The sequence below is a fragment of the Lepidochelys kempii genome, chromosome 8, assembly GCF_965140285.1.
Source record: "Lepidochelys kempii isolate rLepKem1 chromosome 8, rLepKem1.hap1, whole genome shotgun sequence".
NCBI classification, from domain to species: Eukaryota; Metazoa; Chordata; order Testudines; family Cheloniidae; genus Lepidochelys; species Lepidochelys kempii.
In genome coordinates, this window is record NC_136387.1 from 63,034,401 (window position 1) to 63,043,237 (window position 8,837).

The following is an 8,837-nucleotide window of genomic DNA, read 5'->3' on the forward strand; positions in this document are numbered from 1 at the left end:
TGACAGGTGCCCCAAGAGTTTGCCCCGTGGAGGCGGCACAACTCAATGCTAGGCTCTTAGTACTCTCACCTAATGGCCAGGCTTTAGAGCCAAAACGGCTGAGGTTCTTTAATTGTGTTGGCTGCTTTACAGTAAACCAGAGAAAACAAGTCAGGCTTATGCACAAATGGTTACCAAAATTTATTAAGCTAGATTCTAATCATGTGGTTATAAAATTGCTAGTGCCTACTTATTTAAATGTAGAGATGTTACACACACAAACAAGTTACAAAACTGAAGCCACAATCCCAAAGAAAGAAAACAAAGTATAGAGCTCTATTTCAAAATATGTGTACACTAAAGATAGGAGATCAGGTGTGGGTGCTTCTTACCCTCCTTGCATCTCTCGATTCCAGCAGTGCCAAGCCAGGATCAGTCGCTCAATTCCGCGGAAAGACGAATAAGGGACAAGGCTTAGGGACCCTCTTAGCTGCAGAAGCCTTGGGAGGCTGTCACTTATCTGACCAGCAGATAGATAGTGAAAAGCACTCAAAAATCATGGTGCTGTAGGTCCCCTACCTATACCTCTGTACTCCTTTATTCTCTTTTTCCTTTCTTATGCCAAATTGAGGCTGGTCTGTCTGGGTGATGCCAGCTTTCGCAAGAGTAGTTTACACTTGCAAGGGAGAGAAACAATAAGTTTCAACTACTGGACATTTCTTTTATCAGGGTAAATATTTTCCCACCTAGGATGTTGGTGTGTGTGCATCACGCTATTTAGTAGGGGCTAAGAGCCATGTCTGTCACAGGGCCTCTGCCTGCTGTGAGCTTAATCGTTGTATATGTTCCCAGAGGCACATTGTAGCAGCACACCTGTGCTTTTCACAGCTTCATAGGCTGTGCTGGAATATATGTTAAGTGCCCTGTTCCGGCTTCCTCCTGTGTTTCCAGCAATGCTGGGCTGGGCTGGGCTGGCTGTCTGGCTACAGAAGGTAAACACCCACCCGCCCCCCCCCCCCAAAAAAAAAAAAAAAAAGTTGTAACACAGTCTGGTACCTGATCAGTGTTAATGGATTTTTATCTATCATCTCTGGCTGTTGTGAAAGGAGTAATGGGGTGTTCATTGCTCCTTTCCTGGCAGTGGCTGATTCATGCAAGGAAATGGAATATGCTGTGTGGGTGTGAATTGTTCCACCCATTTCCTATGGCCTTGGCAAAACCATTCCACTGCAGGAGGTAAGAGCTCTGGGCAAAGGAGTGGGGATTGGTTTTCTCATGGGGTTTGGGGATTGATTTTGTTTACTGTTTCTAGCCTTTGAGAGATGGTTCTTTTGGTCTCGGTGAGTTCTGGAGTGCAGAGAGGATTGCAGGTGGAGGTGGGGGACATGCTGTGGATTGGCTTGGGTGAGTTGTTTCTTTGAAGGTTTGTATTCCAGTTCTTAGTTGTGGTGGTTGGATCACTTCAGTGCTAAGTTGTGGATATCTGAGAGGATGGAACAATGCTGTCTGCTGGGACTCATGTTGCTTTGAACCAAAGCAATTTGGTTTTAAGTCTAGGTGTATGACAGAAGCTACACTAGTGATGTCAGTTTGCTCTCCTCCTGGATGAAGATCAAGCTGTCCATCCTAACACTTTTTGTTTAGACAGATGTTTAAGATACTAATGACAAGTGCAGGAGAGAGTGATCAGAGGTCATCTATGGACAATACTGTTTTCTTATCGCATAGTGAAGTTTCTAACTCAGAATTAGAAGAATGGAACTCTTCCTGTGATTCTTTACAGCTTGCACAGGATAGTATATACTTTCATTAGGCAAGAAGGCTGCATCATTTTTCATTTGGATGCATCCTCACCATGCTTATCCATGACATTTTGATCTCATGATGTTCTCTCCACAAGGGTATGTATTCACAGCATTTAGAAATCACAGCCCGTTAAGAATACAGCAGTCTGCTTCTTAAGATGACAGCATGTTATTCCTGTGATCTCTATCGGCTGCCAGTTGGTTTCTGGGGCCAAAGTCCTTTCAGGGTGTCATTTATAAAATGTCCTATCACTTTCTGGGAGTCTTAAAGGAGCAGCAGCAGAAGAGAGCAGCATAGGTGGAGGAGTCGTAGCAAGAGAGGTCCCCGCTCTGACCTGAACTTCCCATTGGGGATAGCCTATGAGAGGAATGAGGCCCAAACCCCTATCCAAACCCAATGGGTTAGTCATTTGACATGTTTATAGCTGTTAGACATAGGGCTTGATCCTGGAGAACCACAATATCAGAAATTGCTAACATCATGTCTCTACTGATTGGAAGGGCTGCTGCTTTGTGACTCAGTTTCATAATGTCGGATTCTGCATATATGTGCTGCCAGTGAAAAGTAAATTAATGTGTATTTGTGAAAAACTGATAAAGCATTAGAGTAATAAACTAGATTTTTTGCCCTCTTCATGCTGAGGCTTGGTAACTACTATTCCTCTGTTTTTCAATATTTCTTTCAGGCTTCTGCCTTCTCAATGAATAGCTCAAGCTATAGCTAGGATGACTATGTATGTAATTTTTTTCCTTGATCTGGAGAACAAATACCCATATAATGATACTTGATGCTTTTGAAGATTACAGACACTGGCATGCATATGTGGACAGTAAATCATTATTTATGAGTATCACCCAGTACTCCGATTTTGTTCTTATTTCCCATATCCTTTCAGTAAACATTGCAAAGGGCAGTGTATTCACGTGAGCAATATATGTTGTGTAGTAGGTAGATCTGAGTTTTGTTGTGCTGGATCTTAACATGAGCTCATTCACACCTCTCTAGGTCAGGAGCGACTGCTTGTATGAAGGTAGTGTGAGAAGAGAACTGGCCCCTTTGCATCCTCTATTGTTTATCAAGCTTTCAGGAAAATAAGTTTATAGGTGAATGAGGGCCTTCAAGTGTCATCATACCTGGACCAAAAGATCAGGCACTGGACTTCCAAGGCATTTGTCTTTCAAATGATAAACACTGACGGAAGTGTTGTTTTAAAGACAGGCCCCTTGCCCTATCTTCGTTAACCACATTTGACAGTTACATTTTGATTTCATTAAAATCTAGGGTGGATCCCTCTGGGAGATCAAAAGTAGTACCCTTCTCAAGTCATATAGACTGGAGAATGAAACACAGAGAAGTCCTGTGGCTGGAGCCTGTGAGCATCTGTACAGATGTAGGGTAGGGAGAGGCTTAGTTTAGTGGTCCTACCCATCCTCCCTAATCTTGCAGCTCCCAGTCCCAGTAATGCCAGCAGATTGAACTTTAAATTGCAAAGTCTGGACATCTTTCTTTGTTTGTTTTTGTTTTTTTTTCCCCCTCAAGCTTCTCCCATCCATCTCTCTCACAGCCCTGAGCTGCTTACCTTACTCTCCGTGATCCTCTCCTTACTTCCTGTCCCCTCCTTTCCTTCCAGTATCCTCCTTATACTTCCACTCTGTTCATGCTATCTTGCTCCTATTATTTCACCCTTTCCTGTTGTTCCCTCTTATCCCATCTCTGACCCATAATAATAAAATATAACAAAGATGACATTACCCCCAATCGCTTTGCTTGTGTGTTCTTCTCTCCATCTGATTCTTCTTTAGACCAAAAGCTCTTTAATGCAGGGTCTGTTAGGAAATTGTGTGGTATGTTTTGGGCACTGCTGCTATATCAACCAATAAAAACACCTAATATTATGGCAGCAAAAGTGTTTTTTCTGGTTCTCAGAAACAAGGAAACAATGAAGTAAATAGGTTATCATAGGCACCAACTCTGTGGGTGCTCTGGGGCTCAAGCTACCACCAAAAAAAACCCTGGGGTGTTCAGCACCCACCAGCTACCAGTAAGTGGTAGCAGCATGTACCTAGCACACAGTGATATTGGAAGGAGGAAAGCACCTAGCAGCAAAAACAAAAGTCAACACCTGTGCAGACTATGTCATGTTTCTGGCATTGGGTTTGCATACCTACTTATTGTATCATCTCTCTGGAGAAAGAAGTACAAATAAATGAAATCATGGTTTATTAGGCTACACTTAAGAGTCACATCTCCATATTGAAAAGAGCATGTATTAGCAAGTTCCATTAAAATAATGTATCCATTTAAATGGTGCATTGTAATTCATAAAACGCTATGAAGTTGAGGCAGGTTTGAGTCACCCATCCATCAAAGAAATTTTGTGAACTGCTGCTATTTTCTCATTTATAGTCCTCTTTTATCTGAAAGCAGAAACTACAGTTCCTGGGCTAAACGTTCCTAAGCATGTCCTAGAGAGACCCTGTTTTGCTGGTGCATGAAGGTGTTTTGGCAAAAGCAGCTCTTCAGATTGCTGGGTAAGTAGGCTTTTAAAGTTGGTTTAATAGAATAGAAATATGAAAAATCTAACTGTTTTTGGTTTTTATTTGCTGCTAAAGTAATTTAAACAATTGGGCCTCATTTTCAGAAAACGCATTGTTAAAATTGTCAGTTGAAGTTGTGGATACTCAGTACTTCTGAAAATCAGGCCCTCTTTTTCCCCTAGGATTTGTACCATTTAACACTTCCTGGTACAAATGGTTCCTACGCACCCACCCCCTGAACCGCGAATCAGAATAAGTCAAAATTTTGAAATTTCTCGCAGAATGAAATTTTTTTTGAAACATTAAAAGACCCTTATCAAAGTGTTTCATTTTGATGAAGCTGAAGTGCTTCATTTCAATTTTTTTTGACATTTATATTATGCTATTAATATTTAAAATATTGCACTATATTCTAAACGTCAGATAATAACTAAAACCTACTAATAAATCAGAAAATGTCTGGAAATACATGATTAGGTTTATTTCTGTTTATTTTTTATTGGCTTGTGGACTCCTCTGTGCTAACCCCAAATGGTTTTTGTTTTGCTTGTAACATTTAGGCTGGACCTCAAGAAGGTTAGTCTTGGTGTTTAATTTTTGTAAGTGTTTTTTTTTTTTTTTAAATCTAGCAGAAGCCTAAGTTCCAGATGTATTTTCTTTTTGTTTTTAATAAAAAAAAATAAGAACATGATTGGAGTGCCCTAAGAGGTTTGTGCATATGTTCTTTAATTAGCTGGGGGCAACAGGTAATTTCCTTTGTTTTCTTTCTCAACTTCACCAGATGGGGGGGGGGGGGGTGAAAGGGCTTGAGGGTACCCCATAGGAAGGAATTCCCAAGTGCACCTTCCTAGGTTCCAGGGGGTTTTGCATTTGGGTGGTGGCAGCATCTACCCATCCAAGGTCAGAGAGAGGCTGTAACCTTGGGAGTTTAATACAAGCCTGGAGTGGCCAGAATCTTTTAGAACCTTTAGAATCCTTAAAGACCCACACCTTCTGCGCTCGAAGTGCCAGTGTAGGGAATCAGCCTTGACAATCTCATTTCTGATTTTCTCATAAGTGTAATAAAAATAAACCTTTATCATCCACAGTTTCTGGTGAGGTTGGTTCAAGTTAAAGCTATGAGAGAAATTATGGATATGTATTTTGTCATGATTACAGGACAAACTGCCCCCCCTGTTCCCTTTGAGGACTCTGAGTGTACTCCCTTAGCTGTTCGGCCTTGTTCCCTTTCCTGTCTTGGGAGGTAACTTTGAGATTCTTCCACTTTTAGATCAAGATTTGCGTGCATCACCTCATCCATTTCAACAGATTGTTACCATGGAGGTCTGAATGGACACTTGGATGTCTTCCCTTCTGGAGCCTGTGACCAGTAATATAGTGAACAACAACCTTTAAACAAGTAGGGCTAATAGCAAACAGAACAAAGCATCAGAGAAATTAATTCAAAAGAACAAACCGTGTACATGCATATTTAGACTCATCTAATCTTTTGCCTTATTACAAGGTAAGTTAGATGGGGATTCCCTCCTGAGTTACAGGACAAGGGACAGAACTTACATTGTTTTAGGAAGCCCAGGAGCTCTTGAGACCTAATCTGTCTTCTGAAGAATCTCCCAAACTGCTCTCCTGTTTAGAGAAAAACCTCTTTTCTCAAATTCTTATCTTTCCTGTGCGTGCCTTAGTCTATTTCCCATATTGTTCAACTGACTTCATTACAGAGCCTAGGCATGAATTCTTCCCTTTTCCCTCAGACTAGTTTTTCCTAGTCAGTCAGCCAGGCTATCTAAGGGTATGTCTACACTACGAAATTAGGTCGATCTTATAGAAGTCAATTTTTAGAAATAGATTTTATACAGTCGATTGCATATGTCCACACTAAGCACATTAAGTCGGTGGAGTGCATCCACAGTATCATGGCTAGCGTCAACCTTTGGAGCGTTGCACTGTGGGTAGCTATCCCACAGTTCCTGCAGTCTCCACTGCCCATTGGAATTTTGGGTTGAGTTCCCAATGCCAGATGGGGCAAAAACATTGTCGCAGGTGGTTTTGTATACATGTCGTCAGTTGCCCCTCCCTCCGTGAAAGCAGTGGCAGACAATCATTTCGCACCTTTTTTCCGTACAGACACAATACTGCTGTCAACAGATGGTGCAGTAGGACTGCTAACAGTTGTCCTCATCCACAACTTCCACTGCAACTCTGATCTGCTGCTCTTGTCCCAATAGAGAATTTCTCCATGTTGTCTGTCATGTGCTCCCGGGAACTTGTGTTCTTTCTCGGGAAAAGTGTGCTGTGCTAACCATCATCCTCCACTGCTTCTGCTGCAACTCTGCTCTCCTGCAGATGCCATACCACGGCAAGCATGGTGCTTGCTCAGTTCACCGTTGCTGTTGTGAGCATTGCAAACACCTCGCGCATTATCCTGCAGTATGTGCAGAACCTGCAAAAGTAGGCGAGGAGGCAACAACAGCGCAATCATGATAGTGATGAAGACTTGGACACAGACTTCTCTCAAATGATGGGCCCTGGCAATATGGACATCATGATGGTAATGGGGCAGGTTCATGCCATGGAACGCAGATTCTGGGCCCAGGAAACAAGCACAGACTGGTGGGACCGCACAGTGTTGCAGGTCTGGGATGATTCCTAGTGGCTGTGAAACTTTCACATGCATAAGGGCTTTTTCATGGAACTTTGAGACTTGCTTCCCCCTGCCCTGAAGCGCAAGAATACCAAGATGAGAGCAGCCCTCACAGTTGAGAAGTGAGTGCTGATAGCTTTCTGGAAGCTTGCAATACCACACAGCTACCGGTCAGTCAGGAATCAATTTGGACTGGGTAAATCTACTGTGGGGGCAGCTGTGATCCAATTAGCCAACACAACCACTGAACTGCTGCTATCAAGGGTAGTAACTCTGGGAAATGTGCAGGTCATAGTGGATGGCTTTGCTGCAATGGGGTTCCTTAACTGTGGAGGGGTGATAGACGGAATGTGCATCCCTGTCTTGGGACCGGACCACCTAGGCAGCCAGTACATAAACCGCAAGGGGTACTTTTCAGTGGTGCTGTAAGCACTGGTGGATCACAAGGAATGTTTCACCAACATCAACATGGGATGGCCGGGAAAGGTGCATGACGCTCGCATCTTCAGGAACTCTGGTCTGTTTGAATAGCTGCAGGAAGGAACTTACTTCCCAGACCAGAAAATTACCATTGGGGATGTTGAAATGCCTATAGTTGTCCTTGGGGACCCGGTCTACCCCTTAATGCTATGGCTCATGAAGCCATCTGCAGGCACACTGGACGGTAGTAAAGAGCAGTTCAACTATAAGCTGAGCAAATGCAGAACAGTGGTAGAATGTGCATTTGGATGTTTAAAAGCTCGCTGATACAGTTTACTGACTCAGACCGCCACGGAACCAATATTCCCATTGTTATTGTTACTTGCTGTGTGCTCCACAATATCTGTGAGTGTAAAGGGGAGATGTTTATGGTGGGGTGGGAGGTTGAGGCAAATCATCTGGAGGCCGATTATGCTCAGCCAGACACCAGGGCAATTAGAAGAGCATAGCTGGGTGCCCTGCGCATCAGAGAAGGTTTGAAAACCAGTTTCATGACTGGCCAGGCTATGGTATGACAGTTCTGTTTGTTCTGTTTGTTTCTCCTTGATGAAAACCCACCCCCTTGATTGACTCTACTTCCCTGTAAGCCAACCGACCTCCCCCCTTCGATCACCGCTTTCAGAGGCAATAAAATCATTATTGTTTCAAAATCATGCATTCTTTATTAATTCATCACACAAATAGGGGGAAGATTTGCAAGGTAGCCGAGGAGTGGTGGGTGAGGAGGGAATCACCAGGTGGGAAGGTGGATGAGGGCAGGAGGGAAGGACAAGGCCACACTACAGTTCAAAACTTATTGAATGCCAGCCTTCTGTTGTTTGGGCAATCCTCTGGGGTTGAGTGGCTAGCTGCCCGTAGCCGCCTCCCCCTGAATGGCACCACTGAATGTCCACCCCCAGCTTTCTTGGGCATCTGGGTGAGGAGGATATGGAACTTGGGGAGGTGGGCTGGTGGTTATACAGGGGCTGTAGCAGCAGTCTGTGCTCCTGCTGCCTTTCCTGTACCTCCAACAGATGCCTGAGCAAGTCAGTTTGCTCCCCCATTAGACTCAGCATTGCATCCTGCCTCCGTTCATTGTGCTCCTCCCTCCTCTCATCGCGTTCATTTAACACTTTCCTGGTCTCTGCCATTGTTTGTCTCCACGCATTCTGCTGAGCTCTTTCAGTGCGGGAGGACTGCATGAGCTCTGAGAACATTTTATCGTGAGTGTGGTTTTTTTCTCCTTCTAATCTGTGCTAGCCTCTGGGACGGAGATGATAGGGGGAGCATAGAAACATTTGCAAATGTGGGAGGGAAAAAAGGGAGAGCAGTATTTTAAAAGATACATTTTAGAGAACAAAGTGAATACTATTTCACACTGAATCAAGCGATTCACATTACATAGCACATGTGCT

The 8,837-nt window shown here is 43.5% G+C and overlaps 1 long non-coding RNA gene across 1 annotated transcript; it reads left to right on the top strand.

Annotated features, from left to right (window-relative positions):
* The first annotated feature begins 1,258 nt into the window (after nucleotides 1-1,258).
* Nucleotides 1,259-8,052, top strand: LOC140916559 (uncharacterized). The gene is made up of 3 exons (XR_012160546.1): nucleotides 1,259-1,383; nucleotides 4,213-4,316; nucleotides 5,593-8,052. It is a non-coding gene; the product is annotated as an uncharacterized LOC140916559 (long non-coding RNA).
* The last annotated feature ends 785 nt before the right edge of the window (nucleotides 8,053-8,837 follow it).